Below are 21,288 nucleotides of genomic sequence, written 5' to 3' on the forward strand. Positions count from 1 at the left end.
CTAGAGGTTTCTCCGGTCTTAGGTGCCATAGGTGGTTATGGAAAAACAAAAAGCTATGCTTTTACCACACCAAACTTAGAATATTGCTCGCCCTCGAACAAAAGAAGAAAGAAAAGAAGAAGAGAAAGAGAAAATATGGAGGAGAGAGGGAAGGATGTGTTTCGGCCAAGGAGGAGAAGAGAGGGTTGTGATGTGGGAAAATGAAGAGGGATGGAGGGGTATTTATAGTGAGGGGAGAGGAAGTAGGTTCGGCTATTTAGGGTGGGTTTGGGTGGGAAGGAAATTTTGAATTTTGAAGGTAGGTGGGATTTATGGGAAAGAGTGGATGGATGTGAGTGGTGAAGGGTTTTTCGGGGAAGAGTGTTTATGGGGAAGAGAATTTATGGGGAAGAGAGGATGAATGTGAAGAAGAGGAGAGAAGGTGAGTTGAGGTAGGTGGGGATCCTGTGCAGTCCACAGATACTGGGATGATCCTGTGAGATCCACAGATCCTGAGGTGTCAAGGATTTACATCCCTACACCAATTAGGCATGTAAAATGCCTTTGCATACAATTCTGGCATTTAAACGCCGAAGTGATGCTTATTTTGGGCGTTCAACGCCCAGTTGCAGCATGTTTCTGGCGTTGAACGCCAGTTCCATGCTTGTTTCTGGCTCAGCGCCAGCTTTCCTCAGGGTATATTCCTGGCATTCAAATGCCAGGATGCTGCTTGTTTCTGGCGTTCAACACCAGATCCATGCTCTGTTCTGGCGTTAAACGCTAGTAAGTCCTTCCTTCAGGGTGTGATTTTTCTTCTGCTGTTTTTGTTTATGTTTTTAATTTTAGTATTTTTTTGTGACTCCACATGATCATGAACCTAATAAAACATTAAAGAACAATAAAAGAAAAATAAAATTAGATAAATAAAAATTGGGTTGCCTCCCAATAAACGCTTCTTTAATGTCAATAACTTGACAGTTGGCTCTCATGGAGCCACACAGGTAATCAGGTCAATGTTGTAGACTCCCAACACCAAACTTAGAGTTTGGATGTGGGGAGTCAACACCAAACTTAATGTTTGGCTGTGGCTTCCCAACACCAAACTTAGAGTTTGATGGTGGGGGCTTTGTTTGACTCTATACTGAGATAAGCTTTTCATGCTTCCTCTCCATGTATACAGAAGAACACCCTTGGGTCTTAAACACAAGGTAGTCCCCATTCAATTGAAGGACTAATTCTCCTCTATTAACATCTATCACAGCTCCTGCTGTGGCTAGGAAGGGTCTTTCAAGGATGATGCATTCATCCTCCTCCTTCCTAGTGTCTAAGATTATGAAATCAGCAGGGATGTAAAGGCCTTCAACCTTTACTAACACGTCCTCTACCAACCCATAAGCTTGTCTTACTGACTTGTCTGCCATTTGTAATGAGAATATGGCAGGCTGTACCTCAATGATCCCCAGCTTCTCCATTACAGAGAGTGGCATAAGATTTATGCCTGACCCTAGGTCACATAGAGCCTTGTCAAAAGTCATGGTGCCTATGGTACATGGTATTAAGAATTTACCAGGATCTTGTTTCTTTTAAGGTAAAGTTTGTTGAACCCATGTATCTAGTTCACCAATGAGCAAGGGAGGTTCACCTTCCCAAGTCTCATTACCAAACAACTTGGCATTCAGCTTCATGATAGCTGCTAGATATTGAGCAACTTGCTCTCCAGTTACATCTTCATCCTCTTCAGAGGAAGAATAATCTTCAGAGCTCATGAATGGCAGAAGGAGGTTTAATGGAATATCTATGGTCTCTATATAAGCCTCAGATTCCTTTAGGTCCTCAATAGGAAACTCCTTCTTGGTTGGGAGACGTCCTATGAGGTCTTCCTCATTGGGACTCACGTCCTCCCCTTCCTCCTTGCATTCGACCATATTGACTAGATGAATGGCCTTGCACTCTCTATTTGGATTCTCTTCAGTATTGCTTGGGAGAGTACTAGGAGGAGTTTCAGTTACTTTCTTACTCAGCTGGCCCACTTGTGCCTCCAAATTTCTGATGGAGGACCTTGTCTCACTCATGAAACTTAAAGTGGCCTTAGACAGATCAGAGACTAAATTTGCTAAATTAGAGGTGCTCTGCTCAGAATTCTCTGTCTATTGCTGAAAAGATGATGGATAAGGCTTGATATTGCTGAGCCTATTTCTTCCACCATTATTAAAGCCTTGTTGAGGCTTTTGTTGATCCTTCCATGAGAAATTTGGATGATTTCTCCATGATGAATTATAGGTGTTTCCATAAGGTTCACCCATGTAATTTACCTCTGCCATTGCAGGGTTTTCAGGATCATAAGCTTCTTCTGCAGAAGATGCCTCTTTAGTACTGTTGGATGCATTTTGCCATCCATTCAGACTTTGAGAAATCATGTTGACTTGCTGAGTCAACATTTTGTTCTGAGCCAATATGGCATTCAGAGCATCAATTTCAAGAACTCCCTTCCTCTGAGGCGTCCTATTATTCATGGAATTCCTCTCAGAAGTGTACATGAATTGGTTATTTGTAACCATTTTAATAAGTTCCTGATCTTCTGCAAGCGTTTTCTTTTGGTGAATAGATCCACCTGCAGAGTGGTCCAGTGACATCTTAGAGAACTCAGACAGACCATAATAAAATATATCTATCATGGTCCATTCTGAAAATATGTCAGAAGGACACTTTTTGGTCATCTACTTGTATCTTTTCCAAGCTTCATAGAGGGATTCACCATCTTTTTGCTTGAAGGTCTGAACATCCACTCTAAGCTTGCTCAGCTTTTGAGGAGGAAAGAATTTAACCAAGAAGGTCGTGACCAGCTTATCCCAAGAGTGCAGGCTTGATGAGCGGATAATTTGTACGCTTTTTGGCATTGTTTTTAGTATGTTTTTAGTATGATCTAGTTAGTTTTTAGTATATTTTTATTAGTTTTTAGTTAAAATTCACTTTTCTGGACTTTACTATGAGTTTGTGTGTTTTTCTGTGATTTCAGGTATTTTCTGGCTGAAATTGAGGGACCTGAGCAAAAATCTGATTCAGAGACTAAAAAGGACTGCAGATGCTGTTGGATTCTGACCTCCCTGCACTCGAAGTGGATTTTCTGGAGCTACAGAAGCCCAATTGACGCGCTCTCAACGGCGTTGGAAAGTAGACATCCTGGGCTTTCAGCAATATATGATAGTCCATACTTTGCCCAAGATTTGATGGCCCAAACCGGCGTTCAAAGTCACCCTCAGAATTCCCAGCGTTAAACGCCGGAACTGGCACAAGAATGGGAGTTAAACGCCCAAACTGGCACCAAAGCTGGCGTTTAACTCCAAGAGGAGTCTCTACATGAAAATGCTTTATTGCTCAGCCCAAGCACACACCAAGTGGGCCCGGAAGTGGATTTTTATGTCATTTACTCATCTCTGTAAACCTTAGGCTACTAGTTCTCTATAAGTAGGACCTTTTACTATTGTATTGAGACATCGGGGTAGTTATCTTTGTTCTGATGCTATCTTAGATCATTGGGAGGCTGGCCATTTGGCCATGTCTAGACCTTGTTCTTATCTATTTTCAACGGTGGAGTTTCTACACACCATAGATTAAGGTGTGGAGCTCTGCTGTACCTCGAGTATTAATGCAACTACTATTGTTCTTCTATTCAATTCCGCTTGTTCTTGTTCTAAGATATCACTTGTTCTTCAACTTGATGAATGTGATGATCTGTGACACTCATCATCATTCTCACCTATGAACGTGTGACTGACAACCACCTCCGTTCTACCTTCGATTGGGTGAATATCTCTTGGATTCCTAATACACGATGCATGGTTGATCGCCTGACAACCGAGCCAGCAATTCCGTGAGATCAGAGTCTTCGTGGTATAGGCTAGAACTGATGGCGACATTCAAGAGAATCCGGAAGGTCTAACCTTGTCTGTGGTATTCTAAGTAGGATTCAATGATTGAATGACTGTGACGTGCTTCAAACTTTTGAGGGCAGGGCGTTAGTCACAGACGCAAAAGAATCACTGGATTCTATTCCGGCCTGATCGAGAACCGACAGATGGATAGCCGTGCCGTGACAGGGTGCGTTGAACATTTCCACTGAGAGGATGGGAGGTAGCCACTGACAACGGTGAAACCCTTGCTTAAGCTTGCCATGGAAAGGAGTAAGAAGGATTGGATGAAGACAGTAGGAAAGCAGAGAGACGGAAGGGAAGGCATCTTCATACGCTTATCTGAAATTCCTACCAATGAATTACATAAGTATTTCTATCTTTATCTTTATGTTATATGCATTTATCACCATACCCATTTGAGTTTGCCTGACTAAGATTTACAAGGTGACCATAGCTTGCTTCATACCAACAATCTCTGTGGGATCGACCCTTACTCGCGTAAGGTTTATTACTTGGATGACCCAGTACACTTGCTGGTTAGTTGTGCGAAGTTGTGTTTATGCCATGGTATTGAGCACCAAGTTTTTGGTTTCATCACCGGGGATTATTTGAGTTGTGAAAAGTATTGATCACAATTTCGTGCACCAAGTTTTTGGCGCCGTTGCCGGGGATTGTTGAGTTTGGACAACTGACGGTTCATCTTGTTGCTTAGATTAGGTATTTTTTTTCGGAATTCTTGAAGATGAATTCTAGAGTTTAATGATGATTTGTTGAAGTCTGGCTGGCTGTGAAGCCATGTCTAATTTCATTGGACCGAGGTGTCAACTTATCATCACAAGAGCTTGTTGATTTCTATCAATCTTGCTTTTGGAGCAGTGATCTGCTAAGGCTTGGCTGGCCATTGGCCATGTCTAGTGTTTTGGACCGAAGCTTTCTTTGAAAGCTTGGCTGGCTGTGAAGCCATGTCTAATTCCTGGACCGGAGTCTTAGACTAGCATTGCACTGATTCCTGGAATTCTCATTAAGAATTTTGATACTTTTTTCCACTTAATTTTCGAAAATGCACAAAAAAAAATTTTACAAAATCATAAAATCCAAAAATATTTCTTGTTTAAGTCTAGTGTCTCATTTTAAGTTTGGTGTCAATTGCATACATTCATTCATGTGTCTTAAGGATCTTCAAGTTGTTCTTGATGATTTCTTATTCTGATCTTTGAATTCTCTTGGTTTGAGTGTTTATGTGTCTCATATGCATTCTCATTAGTGTCAGTAGTATACAAACTGCTAAGTTTGGTGTCTTGCATGCATTGTTATTTGATTCTTGTTGCATTTTGATTTTTCCTTATTATTAAAAATCCAAAAATATTTTTTATTTGTGTCTTCTCAAGTCAATAATACAGAGAATTGAAGATTCAGAACATACAGCAGAGGAATTGCACAGAAAAAGCTGGGCGTTCAAAACGCCCAGTGAAGAAGGACAGACTGGCGTTTAAACGCCAGCCAGGGTACCTGGTTGGGCGTTTAACGCCCAAAAGGGTATAGTTTTGGGCGTTAAACGCCAGAATGTGCACCATTCTGGGCGTTTAACGCCAGGATGGCACAAGAGGGAAGATTTTGTTTTCAAATCAATTTTTTTTTGGGGTTTTCAAAAGTTTTTCAAAATTAAATCTTTTTCAAATCATATCTTTTCAATCATATGTTTTCAAAATTGATTTCTTTCTATTTTCAAAGATACTTGCTATCAATTAATGATTTGATTCAACATTTCAAGTATGTTGCCTTTTCTGTTGAGAAAGGTTTAATGTTTGAATCATATCTTTTCTTGTTAGCCAAGTTTTTAATTTTCAAAATCAAATCTTTTTAAAATGTTTTTCAAATCATATCTTCTCAATCACATCTTTTTAAAACTAATCATATCTTCTTAACCACATCTTTTTCAAAATAGTGTTCAATCAAATCTTTTTGATTTCTAATTTCAAAATCTTTTTCAAAAATCACTTGATTTCTTTTCCACTTTTATTTTCGAAAATCAATTAAGGTTTTTCAAAATGTTTTCAAAATCTTTTACTTAATTTTCGAAAATTACTTCCCTTCTTCTCACATCCTTCTGTTTATGGACTAACACTATTCCTTAATGCAAAATTCGAACTCCATCTTCTTTGATAAGTTCGAATTTTCTACTTCTGTCTTCTACTTTTCTTTTCCTCTGACACCTCAAGGAATCTCTATACTGTGACATAGAGGATTCCATATTTCCTTGTTCTCTTCTCTTTCTTATGAGCAGGAGCAAAGACAAAAGCATTCTTGTTGAGGCTGATCCTGAACCTGAAAGGACCTCGAAGCGAAAGCTAAGAGAAGCTAAGGCACAACTCTCTGTAGAGGACCTAACCGAATTCTTCAAAGAAGAAGAACTCATGGCAGCCGAAAACAACAACAATGCCAACAATGCAAGGAAGGTGCTGGGTGACTTTACTGCACCTACTCCCGACTTCTATGGGAGAAGCATCTCTATCCCTGCCATTGGAGCAAACAACTTTGAGCTTAAGCCTCAATTAGTTTCTCTAATGCAACAGAATTGCAAGTTCCATGGACTTCCATTGGAAGATCCCCATCAGTTTTTAGCTGAGTTCTTGCAAATCTGTGACACTGTCAAGACTAATGGGGTTGACTCTGAGGTCTACAGACTTATGCTATTCCCTTTTGCTATAAGAGACAGAGCTAGGACATGGTTGGACTCTCAACCTAAAGAAAGCCTGGACTCTTGGGAAAAGCTAGTCAATGCCTTCTTGGCAAAGTTCTTTCCACCTCAAAAATTGAGTAAGCTTAGAGTGGAAGTCCAAACCTTCAGACAGAAGGAAGGAGAATCCCTCTATGAAGCTTGGGAAAGATACAAACAATTAATCAGAAAGTGTCCTTCTGATGTGCTTTCTGAATGGAGCATCATAGGTATTTTCTATGATGGTCTCTCTGAATTATCCAAGATGTCTTTGGATAGCTCTGCTGGAGGATCTCTTCATCTGAAGAAGACGCCTACAGAAGCTCAAGAGCTGATTGAAATGGTTGCAAATAACCAATTCATGTACACTTCTAAAAGGAATCCTGTGAACAATGGGACTAGTCAGAAGAAAGGAGTTCTTGAGATTGACACTCTGAATGCCATATTGGCTCAGAACAAAATATTGACTCAACAAGTCAATATGATTTCTCAAAGTCTGTCTGGAATGCAAAATGCACCAAGCAGTACTAAGGAAGCTTCATCTGAGGAAGAAGCCTATGATCCTGAGAACCCTTCAATAGAAGAGGTGAATTACATGGGAGAACCCTATGGAAACACCTATAATCCTTCATGGAGAAATCATCTAAATTTCTCATGGAAGGATCAACAGAGACCTCAACAAGGTTTCAATAATAATAATGGTGGAAGAAACAGGTTTAGCAATAGCAAGCCTTTTCCATCATCTTCTCAGCAACAGACAGAGAGTTCTAAGCAGAATACCTCTGACTTAGCAACCATGGTCTCTGATCTAATCAAAACCACTCAAAGTTTCATGACTGAAACAAGGTCCTCCATTAAAAATTTGGAGGCACAAGTGGGTCAGCTGAGCAAGAAAATTACTGAACTCCCTACTAGTACTTTCCCAAGCAATACAGAAGAAAATCCAAAAGGAGAGTGCAAGGCCATCAACATGGCCGAATTTTGGGAGGAAGGAGAGGCAGTGAACGCCACTGAGGAAGACCTCAATGGACGTCCACTGGCCTCCACTGAGTTCCCCAATGAGGAACCATGGGAATCTGAGGCTCAAAATGAGACCATAGAGATTCCATTGGACTTACTTCTGCCATTCATGAGCTCTGATGAGTATTCTTCCTCTGAAGAGGATGAGTATGTCACTGAAGAGCAAGTTGCTAAATACCTTGGAGCAATCATGAAGTTGAATGACAAGTTATTTGGAAATGAGACTTGAGAGGATGAACCCCCTTTGCTCACCAAAGAACTGGATGACTTGTCTAGGCAGAAACTGCCTCAAAAGAGACAGGATCCTGGGAAGTTTTCAATACCTTGTACCATAGGCACCATGACCTTCAAGAAGGCCTTGTGTGACTTAGGGTCAAGTGTAAACCTCATGCCTCTCTCTGTAATGGAGAAGTTAGGGATCTTTGAGGTGCAAGCTGCAAAAATCTCACTAGAGATGGCAGACAACTCAAGAAAACAAGCTTATGGACTTGTATAGGATGCTCTGGTAAAAAGTTGAAAACCATTACATCCCTACTGATTTCATAATCCTAGAGACTGGGAAGTGCATGGATGAATCCATCATCCTTGGCAGACCCTTCCTAGCCACAGCAAGGGCTGTGATTGATGTTGATAGAGGAGAGTTGATCATTCAAGTGAATGAAGAATCCCTTGTGTTTAAGGCTCAAGGATATCCCTCTGTCATCATGGAGAGGAAGCATGAAGAGCTTCTCTCAAAACAGAACCAAACAGAGCCCCCACTGTCAAACTCTAAGTTTGGTGTTGGGAGGCCACAACCAAACTCTAAGTTTGGTGTTGAACCCCCACATTCAAACTCTAAGTTTGGTGTTGGGAGGTTCCACCATAGCTCTGAGCATTGCTGAGGCTCCATGAGAGCCCTCTGTCAAGCTACTGACATTAAAGAAGCACTTGTTGGGAGGCAACCCAATGTTATATTTTATCTATTATCTTTTGTTATTTTATGTTCTTTTGTAGGTTGATGATCATGAGAAGTCACAAAATCAATGAAAAAAGCAAAAACAGAATGAAAAACAGAAAGAAAAATAGCACACCCTGGAGGAGAGCGCACTGGCGTTTAAACGCCAGTGAGGCTAGCTGTTGGGTGTTTAACGCCCAGTCTGGCACCATTTTGGGCGTTTAACGCCAGAAAGGGGCACCAGACTGGCGTTAAACGCCAGAAAAGGGCAAGAAGCTGGCGTTAAACGCCAGAAATGGGTACCAGCCCGGCGTTTAATGCCAGAAATGGCTAAAAACGCAATTTAGCTTGCCATTTGGTGCAGGGATGACTTTTCCTTGACACCTCAGGATCTGTGGACACCACAGGATCCCCACCCACCCCACCACTCTCTCTCTTCTTCCCTCATTCACCAATCACCTCAACACCTCTTCCCAAAAAACCCTTCACCTATCAAATCCCATCTTTCTCTTCACCACTCACATCCATCCTTCATAAAACCCCACCTACCTCAACATTCAAATTCAAACCACTTTCTCACCCAAACCCACCCTCACTTAGCCGAAAATCACCCTTCCCCTCTCCTATATAAACCCATCTTCACACCTTCTTCCCCTTTTTGGCCGAACCACAAAGCCATTCCCTTTCCCTTCATTTCTTCTTCTTCTACTCTCTTCTTTCTTCTTTTGCTCGAGGACGAGCAAACCTTTTAAGTTTGGTATGGTAAAAGCATTGCTTTTTGTTTTTCCATAACCATTTATGGCATCCAAGGCCGGAGAAACCTCTAGAAAGAGGAAAGGGAAGGCAAAAGCTTCCACCTCCGAGTCATGGGAGATGGAAAGATTCATCTCAAACGTGCATCAAGACCACTTCTATGAAGTTGTGGCCTTGAAGAAGGTGATCCCCGAGGTCCCTTTCTCACTCAAAAAGAGTGAATATCCGGAGATCCGATATGAGATCCGAAGAAGAGGTTGGGAAGTTCTTACCAACCCCATTCAACAAGTCGGAATCTTAATGGTTCAAGAGTTCTATGCCAATGCATGGATCACCATGAACCATGATCAAAGTATGAACCCGGATCCAAAGAATTATCTTACTATGGTTCGGGGGAAATACTTGGATTTTAGTCCGGAAAGTGTAAGGTTGGCATTCAACTTGCCTATGATGCAAGGAGATGAACATCCTTACACTAGAAGGGTCAACTTTGATCAAAGGTTGGACCAAGTCCTCACAGTCATATGTGAAGAGGGCGCCCAATGGAAGAGAGATTCAAGAGGGAAGCCGGTTCAATTGAGAAGGCATGACCTCAAACCCGTGGCTAGAGGATGGTTGGAGTTTATCCAACGCTCAATCATTCCCACTAGCAACCGGTCCGAAGTTACCATAGACTGGGCTATCATGATTCATAGCATCATGAATGGAGAAGAAATAGAAGTTCATGAGGTTATATCTCAAGAACTCTATAAGGTGGCGGACAAGTCCTCTACCTTGGCAAGGTTAGCCTTTCCTCATCTCATTTGTCACCTCTGTTATTCGGTTGGAGTTGACATAGAGGGAGACATCCCTATTGATGAGGACAAGCCCATCACTAAGAAGAGGATGGAGCACACAAGAGACCCCACTCATCATGAGATCCCTGAGATACCTCAAAGGATGCACTTTCCTCCACAAAACTATTGGGAGCAACTAAACACCTCCCTAGGAGAATTGAGTTCCAACATGGGACAACTAAGGGTGGAGCATCAAGAACACTCCATCATCCTCCATGAAATTAGAGAAGATCAAAGAATCATGAGAGAGGAACAACAAAGACAAGGAAGAGACATTGAGGAGCTCAAGCACTCCATAGGATCTTCAAGAGGAAGAAAGAACCGCCATCACTAAGGTGGACCCATTCTTTAATTTCCTTGTTCTTTATTTCTCTGTTTTTTTCAAAAATTATGCTTATGCTTATCTATATTTGTGTCTTGTGATCATTAGTGTCTTAGTGTCTATGCCTTAAAGTTATGAATGTCCTATGAATCCATCACCTTTCTTGAATGAAAAATGTTCTTAATTGGAAAAGAAAAGAATTGCATGAATTTTGAATTTTATAACAGTTTAATTATCTTGATGTGGTGGCAATACTTTTGTTTTCTGAATGTATGCTTAAACAGTGCATATGTCTTTTGAATTTGTGGTTCATGAATGTTGGCTCTTGAAAGAATGATGAAAAAGGAGACATGTTACTGAGGATCTGAAAAATCATAAAAATGATTCTTGAAGCAAGAAAAAAAAAGAAGAAAATTTCGAAAAAAAAAGAGAGAAAGAAAAAGAAAGAGAAAAAGAAAGAAATAAAGTTGTGATCCAAGGCAAAAAGAGTGTGCTTAAGAACCCTGGACACCTCTAATTGGGGACTCTAGCAAAGCTGAGTCACAATCTGAAAAGGTTCACCCAATTATGTGTCTGTGGCATGTATGTATCCGGTGGTAATACTGGAAGACAGAGTGCTTTGAGCCACGGCCAAGACTCAATAAGTAGCTATGTTCAAGAATCATCATACTTAACTAGGAGAATCAATAACACTATCTGGATTCTGAGTTCCTAAAGAAGCCAATCATTCTGAATTTCAAAGGATAGAGTGAGTTGCCAAAACTATTCAGAGGCAAAAAGCTAAAAGCCCCGCTCATCTAATTAATACTGATCTTCATAGATGTTTTTGGAATTCATTTCATATTCTCTTCTTTTTATCTTATTTGATTTTCAGTTGCTTGAGGACAAGCAACAATTTAAGTTTGGTGTTGTGATGAGCGAATAATTTGTACGCTTTTTGGCATTGTTTTTAGTATGTTTTTAGTATGATCTAGTTAGTTTTTAGTATATTTTTATTAGTTTTTAGTTAAAATTCACTTTTCTGGACTTTACTATGAGTTTGTGTGTTTTTCTGTGATTTCAGGTATTTTCTGGCTGAAATTGAGGGACCTGAGCAAAAATCTGATTCAGAGACTAAAAAGGACTGCAGATGCTGTTGGATTCTGACCTCCCTGCACTCGAAGTGGATTTTCTGGAGCTACAGAGGCCCAATTGCCGCGCTCTCAACGGCATTGGAAAGTAGACATCCTGGGCTTTCCAGCAATATATGATAGTCCATACTTTGTCTAAGATTTGATGGCCCAAACCGGCGTTCAAAGTCACCCTCAGAATTCCCAGCGTTAAACGCCGGAACTGGCACAAGAATGGGAGTTAAACGCCCAAACTGGCATAAAAGCTGGCGTTTAACTCCAAGAAGAGTCTCTACACGAAAATGCTTCAATGCTCAGCCCAAGCACACACCAAGTGGGCCCGGAAGTGGATTTTTATGTCATTTACTCATCTCTGTACACCCTAGGCTACTAGTTCTCTATATATAGGACCTTTTACTATTGTATTGGGAGCTTTTGATCATGTTTTTATGATTGAACCCTCTTTGGGAGGCTGGCCATTCGGCCATGCCTAGACCTTGTTCTTATGTATTTTCAACGGTGGAGTTTCTACACACCATAGATTAAGGTGTGGAGCTCTGCTGTACCTCAAGTATTAATGCAATTACTATTGTTCTTCTATTCAATCCCGCTTGTTCTTGTTCTAAGATATCACTTGTTCTTCAACTTGATGAATGTGATGATCCGTGACACTCATCATCATTCTCACCTATGAACGTGTGACTGACAACCACCTCCGTTCTACCTTCGATTGGGTGAATATCTCTTGGATTCTTTAACCGGAATCTTCGTGGTATAGGCTAGAACTGATGGCGGCATTCAAGAGAATCCGGAAGGTCTAACCTTGTCTGTGGTATTCTGAGTAGGATTCAATGATTGAATGACTGTGACGTGCTTCAAACTCCTGAGGGCGGGGCGTTAGTGACAGACGCAAAAGAATCACTGGATTCTATTCCGGCCTGATCGAGAACCGACAGATGGATAGCCGTGCCGTGACAGGGTGCGTTGAACATTTCCACTGAGAGGATGGGAGGTAGCTACTGACAACGGTGAAACCCTTGCTTAAGCTTGCCATGGAAAGGAGTAAGAAGGATTGGATGAAGACAGTAGGAAAGCAGAGAGACGGAAGGGAAGGCATCTTCATACGCTTATCTGAAATTCCTACCAATGAATTACATAAGTATTTCTATCTTTATCTTTATGTTATATGCATTTATCACCATACCCATTTGAGTTTGCCTGACTAAGATTTACAAGGTGACCATAACTTGCTTCATACCAACAATCTCTGTGGGATCGACCCTTACTCGTGTAAGGTTTATTACTTGGACGACCCAGTACACTTGCTGGTTAGTTATGCGATGTTGTGTTTATGCCATGGTATTGAGCACCAAGTTTTTGGTTTCATCACCGGGGATTATTTGAGTTGTGAAAAGTATTGATCACAATTTCGTGCACCAATGCTCCTTGAAACTAAAGTTGCTAACAAGAACATAGAACTGCAGTTAAATCAAGCAAAACAGCAGATATCTAAACAGATAACAGAAGAATGTCAAGCAGTTCAACTAAGGAGTGGGAAGACATTGAATAACACTGCTCAAGGTAGCAAAAAAGCCAAATAAGGAACAATTGACAGAGGATAACCAAACCACTGTTCAAAATCCCTCTGAGGACAGTAAGAGCCCAGAGAGGAATGCTGTTGGCGTTCAAACGCCAGAAAAGGAAGGAAAGCTGGCGTTAAACGCCCATTCCCTGCCCAGTTCTGGCGTTCAAACGCCAGAAAAGGGGGAAAAGTTGGCGTTAAACGCCCATTTTCCACCCAATCCTGGCGTTCAAACGCAAAAGAGGAATCAGACACCTGAGAGTGCTGATAGTAATCCCTCTAAAAAGGCTTCTTCAACCACTTCTGTAAGGAATAAACCTGCAGCATCTAAGGTTGAAGAATATAAAGCCAAGATGCCATATCATCAGAAACTCCGCCAAGCGGAACAGGATAAGCAATTTGCCCGCTTTGCAGACTATCTAAGGACTCTTGAAATAAAGATTCCGTTTGCAGAGGCACTTGAGCAAATACCTTCTTATGCTAAGTTCATGAAAGAGATCTTAAGTCATAAGAAGGATTAGAGAGAAACTGAAAAAGTTTTTCTCACTGAAGAATGCAGTGCAGTCATATTAAAGAGCTTACCAGAGAAGCTTAAAGATCCTGGAAGCTTTATGATACCATGCACATTAGAGGGTAATTGTACCAAGAAAGCTCTATGTGATCTTGGGACAAGTATCAACCTAATACCTGCATCCACTATCAGAAAGCTTGGCTTGACTGAAGAAGTCAAACCAACCAGGATATGTCTCCAACTTGCTGATGGCTCCATTAAATACCCATCAGGCATAATTGAGGACATGATTGTCAAGGTTGGGCCATTTGCCTTTCCCACTGACTTTGTAGTGCTGGAAATGGAGGAGCACAAGAGTGCAACTCTCATTCTAGGAAGACCTTTCCTAGCAACTGGACGGACCCTCATTGATGTCCAAAAAGGGGAATTAACCCTGAGAGTCAATGAGGATGAGTTCAAGTTGAATGTTGTCAAAGCTATGCAGCATCCAGACACATCAAATGACTGCATGAGCACTGATATTATTGATTCTTTGGTGGAGGAGGTCAATATGACTAAAAGTCTTGAATCAGAGCTGGATGACATCTTTAAAGATGTTCAGCTTGATCTGGAGGAACTAAAGGAAATAAAAGAAATTCTGAAAATTCCTCAGGAAGAAGATAAGCCTCCTAAACCAGAGCTCAAGCCACTACCACCATCCCTGAAATATGCATTTCTGGGAGAAGGTGACACTTTTCCAGTGATCATAAGCTCTGCTTTAAATCCACAGGAAGAGGAAGCACTAATTCAAGTGCTAAGGACACACAAGACAGCTCTTGGGTGGTCCATAAGTGATCTTAAGGGCATTAGCCCAGCAAGATGCATGCACAAGATCCTATTGGAGGATGATGCTAAGCCAGTGGTTCAACCACAAAGGCGGCTAAATCCAGCCATGAAGGAGGTGGTGCAGAAAGAGGTCACTAAGTTACTAGAGGCTGGGATTATTTATCCTATTTCTGATAGCCCTTGGGTGAGCCCTGTCCACGTTGTCCCTAAGAAGGGAGGCATGACAGTGGTTCATAATGAAAAGAATGAACTAGTTCCTACCAGAACAGTTACAGGGTGGCGCATGTGTATTGACTACAGAAGGCTCAATACAGTCACCAGAAAGGATCATTTTCCTTTACCATTCATAGACCAGATGCTAGAGAGACTAGCAGGTCATGAATACTACTGCTTTTTGGATGGCTACTCAGGTTACAACCAAATTGCAGTAGATCCTCAGGACCAAGAGAAAACAGCATTTACATGTCCTTCTGGAGTATTTGCCTACAGAAAGATGCCTTTTGGTCTGTGCAATGCCCCTGCAACCTTTCAGAGGTGCATGCTCTCTATCTTCTCAGATATGGTAGAGAAATTTCTGGAAGTCTTCATGGATGACTTTTCAGTATTTGGAGACTCATTCAGCTCCTGCCTTAACCATCTAGCACTTGTTCTGAAAAGATGCCAAGAGACCAACCTAGTTTTAAACTGGGAAAAATGTCACTTTATGGTGACTGAAGGAATTGTCCTTGGGCATAAAATTTCAAACAAGGGAATAGAGGTGGATCAAGCTAAAGTTGAAGTAATTGAAAAATTACCACCACCTACCAATGTTAAGGCAATCAGAAGCTTTCTAGGGCATGCAGGATTCTACAGAAGGTTTATAAAGGATTTTTCAAAAATTGCCAAACCTCTGAGTAATCTGCTAGCTGCTGACACGCCATTTATCTTTGATAAGGAGTGTCTGCAAGCGTTTGAGACCCTGAAAGCTAAGCTGGTCACAGCACCAGTCATCTCTGCACCAAACTGGACATTACCATTTGAACTAATGTGTGATGCCAGTGACCATGCCATTGGTGCAGTATTGGGACAAAGGCATGGTAAGCTTCTGCACATCATTCATTATGGCAGTCGTATTCTAAATGATGCACAGAAGAACTACACAACCACAGAAAAAGAGTTACTTGCAGTGGTTTATGCCATTGACAAGTTCAGATCTTATTTAGTAGGATCAAAAGTGATTGTGTACACTGACCATGCTGCTCTTAAATATCTACTCACAAAGCAGGATTCAAAACCCAGGCTCATAAGATGGGTGTTACTTCTGCAAGAGTTTGATATAGAAATAAGAGACAGAAAAGGGACAGAAAATCAAGTAGCTGATCACCTGTCCCGGATAGAACCAGTAGCAGGAGCATCCCTCCCTCCTACTGAGATCTCTGAAACCTTTCCTGATGAGCAATTATTTGCTATTCAGGAAGCTCCGTGGCTTACAGACAGTGCAAACTATAAGACTCAAGGTTCCCCTTCTGTAACCATGGAAAGGAAGCATGAAGAGCTTCTCTCAAAACAGAGTCAAACAGAGCCCCCACAGTCAAACTCTAAGTTTGGTGTTGGGAGGCCACAACCAACTTCTAAGTTTGGTGTTGAACCCCCACATTCAAACTCTAAGTTTGGTGTTGGGAGGTTCCAACATTGCTCTGAGTATCTGTGAGGCTCCATGAGAGCCCACTGTCAAGCTAATGACATTAAAGAAGCGCTTGTTGGGAGGCAACCCAATCTTATTATATTTATCTATCCTCTTTTGTTATTTTATGTTTTCTATAGGTTGATGATCATGAGAAGTCACAAAATCAATTGAAAAAGCAAAAACAGAAAGAAAAACAGAAAGAAAAACAGCACACCCTGGAGGAGAACTTGCTGGCGTTTAAACGCCAGTAAGGCTAGCAGATGGGCGTTTAACGCCCAGTCTGGCACCATTCTGGGCGTTTAACGCCAGAAAGGGGCACCAGACTGGCGTTAAACGCCAGGAATGGGCACCAAGTTGGCGTTAAACGCCAGAAATGGGCACCAGCCCGGCGTTTAACGCCAGAATTGGCACAGGGAGCAATTTTGCTCGCCACTTGGTGCAGGGATGACTTTTCCTTGACACCTCAGGATCTGTGGACCCCACAGGATCCCCACCTACCCCACCACTCTCTTTCTTCTTTCTTCTTTTGCTCGAGGACGAGCAAACCTTCTAAGTTTGGTGTGGTAAAAGCATTGCTTTTTGGTTTTCCATAACCATTTATGGCACCTAAGGCCGGAGAAACCTCTAAAAAGAGGAAAGGGAAGGCAAAAGCTTCCACCTCCGAGCCATGGGAGATGGAGAGATTCATCTCAAGGGATGCACTTTCCTCCACAAAACTATTGGGAGCAAATCAACACCTCCTTAGAAGAATTGAGTTCCAACATGGGACAACTAAGGGTGGAGCACCAAAGACATTCCATCCTCCTCCATGAAATTAAAGAAGATCAAAGAATCATGAGAGAGGAGCAACAAAGGCAAGGAAGAGACATTGAGGAGCTCAAGCACTCCATAAGATCTTCAAGAGGAAGAACAAGCCGCCATCACTAAGGTGGACCCGTTCTTTAATCTCCTTGTTCTTTATTTTCTGTTTTTCGAATTTTTATGCTTATGTTTATCTATGTTTGTGTCTTATTACATGATCATTAGTATCTTAGTGTCTATGCCTTAAAGCTATGAATGTCCTATGAATCCATCACCTCTCTTAAATGAAAAATGCTTTAATCACAAAAGAACAAGAAGTACAGGATTTTGAATTCATCTTTGAAACTAGTTGAATTACTTTGATGTGGTGACAATACTTTTTGTTTTCTGAATGAATGCTTGAACAGTGCATATGTCTTTTAAATTTGTTGTTTTAAGAATGTTAAAATTGTTGGCTCTTGAAATAATGATGGAAAAGGAGAACTGTTATTGAGGATCTGAAAAAATCATCAAATTGATTCTTGAAGCAAGAAAAAGCAGTGAAAAAAAAATATTTTTCGAAAAAAAAGAAAGAAAAAGAAAAAAAAGAAAGAAATAAAGTTGTGATCCAAGGCAAAAAGAGTGTGCTTAAGAACCCTGGACACCTCTAATTGGGGACTCTAGCAAAGCTGGGTCACAATCTGAAAAGGTTCACCCAATTATGTGTCTGTGGCATGTATGTATCCGGTGGTAATACTGGAAGACAGAGTGCTTTGGGCCACAGCCAAGACTCATACATTAGCTATGTTCAAGAATCATTATACTTAACTAGGAGAATCAATAACACTATCTGAGTTCTGAGTTCTTATAGATGCCAATCATTCTGAACTTCAAAGGATAGAGTGAGATGCCAAAACTGTTCGGAGGCAAAAAGCTACTAGTCCCGCTCATCTAATTGGAGCTAAGTTTCCTTGATATTTTGGAGTCTATAGTATATTCTCTTCTTTTTATCCTATTTTGATTTTCAGTTGCTTGGGGACAAGCAACAATTTAAGTTTGGTGTTGTGATGAGCGGATAATTTATACGCTTTTTGGCATTGTTTTTAGTATGTTTTTAGTATAATCTAGTTAGTTTTTAGTATATTTTTATTAGTTTTTAGTTAAAATTCACTTTTCTGGACTTTACTATGAGTTTGTGTGTTTTTCTGTGATTTCAGGTATTTTCTGGCTGAAATTGAGGGTCCTGAGCAAAAATCTGATTCAGAGACTGAAAAGGACTGCAGATGTTGTCGGATTCTGACCTCCCTGCACTCGAAGTGAATTTTCTGGAGCCACAGAAGCCCAATTGGCGCGCTCTCAACGGCATTGGAAAGTAGACATCCTGGGCTTTCCAGCAATGTATAATAGTCCATACTTTACCCGAGATTTGATGGCCCAAACCGGTGTGGCAAATCAGCCTCAGAAATTCCAGCGTTTGACGCTGGAACTGGCATAAAACTTGGAGTTAAACGCCCAAACTGGCATAAAAGCTGGCGTTTAACTCCAGAAAAGGTCTCTACACGAAAATGCTTCATTGCTCAGCCCAAGCACACACTAAGTGGACCCAGAAGTGGATTTTTACGTCATTTACTCATTTCTGTATACCCTAGGTTACTAGTTTACTATTAATAGGATCTTTTGACATTGTATCTGTACCTCATGACACTTTACACGTTTCTTTGTGTACCTTCCACAGCATGAGTCTCTAAACCCCATGGTTGGGGGTGAGGAGCTCTGCTGTGTCTTGATGGATTAATGCAATTACTACTGTTTTTCATTTAATCATGCTTGCTTCCATTCTAAGATATCACTTGTTCTTAAACTGGATGAATGTGATGATCCGTGACACTCATCACCATTCTCAACTATGAACGTGTGCCTGACAACCACCTCCGTTCTACATTAGATTAAGTAGATATCTCTTGGATTCTTTAATCAGAATCTTCGTGGTATAAGCTAGAACTGATGGCGGCATTCAAGAGAATCCGGAAGGTCTAAACCTTGTCTGTGGTATTCTGAGTAGGATTCAATGATTGAATGACTGTGACGAGCTTCAAACTCCTGAAGGCGGGGCGTTAGTGACAGACGCAAAAGAATCACGGGATTCTATTCCGGCCTGATCGAGGACCGACAGATGGATAGCCGTGCCGTGACAGGGTGCGTTGAACATTTCCACTGAGAGGATGGGAGGTAGCCACTGACAACGGTGAAACCCTTGCATACAGCTTGCCATGGAAGGAGCTTTGCGTGCTTGAAGAAGAAGACAGTAGGAAAGCAGAGATTCAGAAGATGGAGCATCTCCAAAACCTCAACCTATTCTCCATTACTGCAAAATAAGTACTTATTTCATGTTCTTTTACTTTTCACAATCAATCTTGATAATTTCTGATATCCTGACTAAGATTTACAAGATAACCATAGCTTGCTTCAAGCCGACAATCTCCGTGGGATCGACCCTTACTCACGTAAGGTATTACTTGGACGACCCAGTGCACTTGCTGGTTAGTTGTGCGGGGTTGCAAAAGTGTGATTGCAATTTCGTGCACCAGACGACCCAGTACACTTGCTGGTTAGTTGTGCGAAGTTGTAGTGATCACAATTTCGTCCACCAAGTTTTTGGCGCCGTTGCCGGGGATTGTTGAGTTTGGACAACTGACGGTTCATCTTGTTGCTTAGATTAGGTATTTTTTTTTTCGGAATTCTTAAAGACGAATTCTAGAGTTTCATGATGATTTGTTGAAGTCTGGCTGGCTGTGAAGCCATGTCTAATTTCATTGGACCGAGGTTTCAACTTATCATCACAAGAGCATGTTGATTTCTATCAATCTTGCTGTTGGAGCAGTGATCTGCTAAGGCTTGGCTGGCCATTGGCCATGTCTAGTGTTTTGGACCGAAGCTTTCTTTGAAAGCTTGGCTGGCTGTGAAGCCATGTCTAATTCCTGGACCGGAGTCTTAGACTAAACATTGCATGATTCCTGGAACTCTCATTAAGAAATTTGATATCTTTATTTTCTTTTTCCACTTAATTTTTGAAAAAGCACAAAAAAATTTACAAAATCATAAAAACCAAAAATATTTTTCCTGTTGAGACTCTATTCTCATTTTAAGTTTGGTGTCAATTGCATGTTTCTGTTTTTCTTGCATTCATTCATGTGTCTTAGTGATCTTCAAGATGTTCTTGATGATTTCATTACTCTGATCTTTAATTCCTCGTGACTTGAGTGTTTATGTGTCTCATATGCATTCTCATTAGTGTCAGTAGTATACAAATTGCTAAGTTTGGTGTCTTGCATGCATTATTATTTGATTTTAGTTGCATTTTGATTATTCCTCACTATTAAAAATCCAAAAATATTTTTTATTTGTGTCTTTTCAAGTCAATAATACAGAGAATTGAAGATTCAGAACATACAGCAGAGGAATTGCACAGAAAAAGCTGGGCGTTCAAAACGCCCAGTGAAGAAGGACAGACTGGCGTTTAAACGCCAGCCAGGGTACCTGGTTGGGCATTTAACGCCTAAAAGGGTAGCATTTTGGGCGTTAAACGCCAGAATGTGCACCATTCTGGGCGTTTAACGCCAGGATGGCACAAGAGGGAAGATGTTGTTTTCAAATCAATTTTTTTTTCAAGTTCTCAAAATTTTTCAAAATCAAATCTTTTTCAAATCAATCTTTCAATCAAATCTTTTTCAAAATCAATTTCTTTCCATTTTCAAAAATACTTGCTATCAATTAATGATTTGATTCAACATTTCAAGTATGTTGCCTTTTCTGTTGAGAAAGGTTTAATGTTTGAATCATATCTTTTCTTGTTAGCCAAGTTTTTAATTTTTAAAATCAAATCTTTTTTTTTTAAATGTTTTTCAAATCATATCTTCTCAATCATATCTTTTTAAAACTAATCATATCTTCTTAACCACATCTTTTTCAAAATAGCTTTCAATCAAATCTTTTTGATTTCTAATCTCAAAATCTTTTTCAAAAATCACTTTATTTCTTTTCCACTCTTAATTTTCGAAAATCAATTAAAGTTTTTCAAAATGTTTTTAAATTTTTTTTTTATTTTCGAAAATTTCTTCCCTTCTTCTCACATCCTTCTATTTATGGACTAACACTATTCCTTAATGCAAAATTCGAACTCCATCTTCTTTGATAAGTTCGAATTTTCTACTTCTGCCTTCTATATTTCTTTTCCTCTGACACCTCAAGGAATCTCTATACTGTGACATAGAGGATTCCATATTTTCTTGTTCTCTCCTCTTTCTTATGAGCAGGAGCAAGGACAAAAACATTCTTGTTGAGGCT

The 21,288-nt window shown here is 40.6% G+C and overlaps 1 non-coding gene across 1 annotated transcript; it reads right to left on the bottom strand.

The window, feature by feature from the left end:
* Positions 1-6,709: 6,709 nt before the first annotated feature.
* Positions 6,710-6,817, bottom strand: LOC112767229 (small nucleolar RNA R71). The gene has a single exon (XR_003184797.1). It is a non-coding gene; the product is annotated as a small nucleolar RNA R71 (small nucleolar RNA).
* Positions 6,818-21,288: the final 14,471 nt, after the last annotated feature.

Source organism: Arachis hypogaea, chromosome 2 (assembly GCF_003086295.3).
Source record: "Arachis hypogaea cultivar Tifrunner chromosome 2, arahy.Tifrunner.gnm2.J5K5, whole genome shotgun sequence".
Classification (NCBI taxonomy): Eukaryota; Viridiplantae; Streptophyta; class Magnoliopsida; order Fabales; family Fabaceae; genus Arachis; species Arachis hypogaea.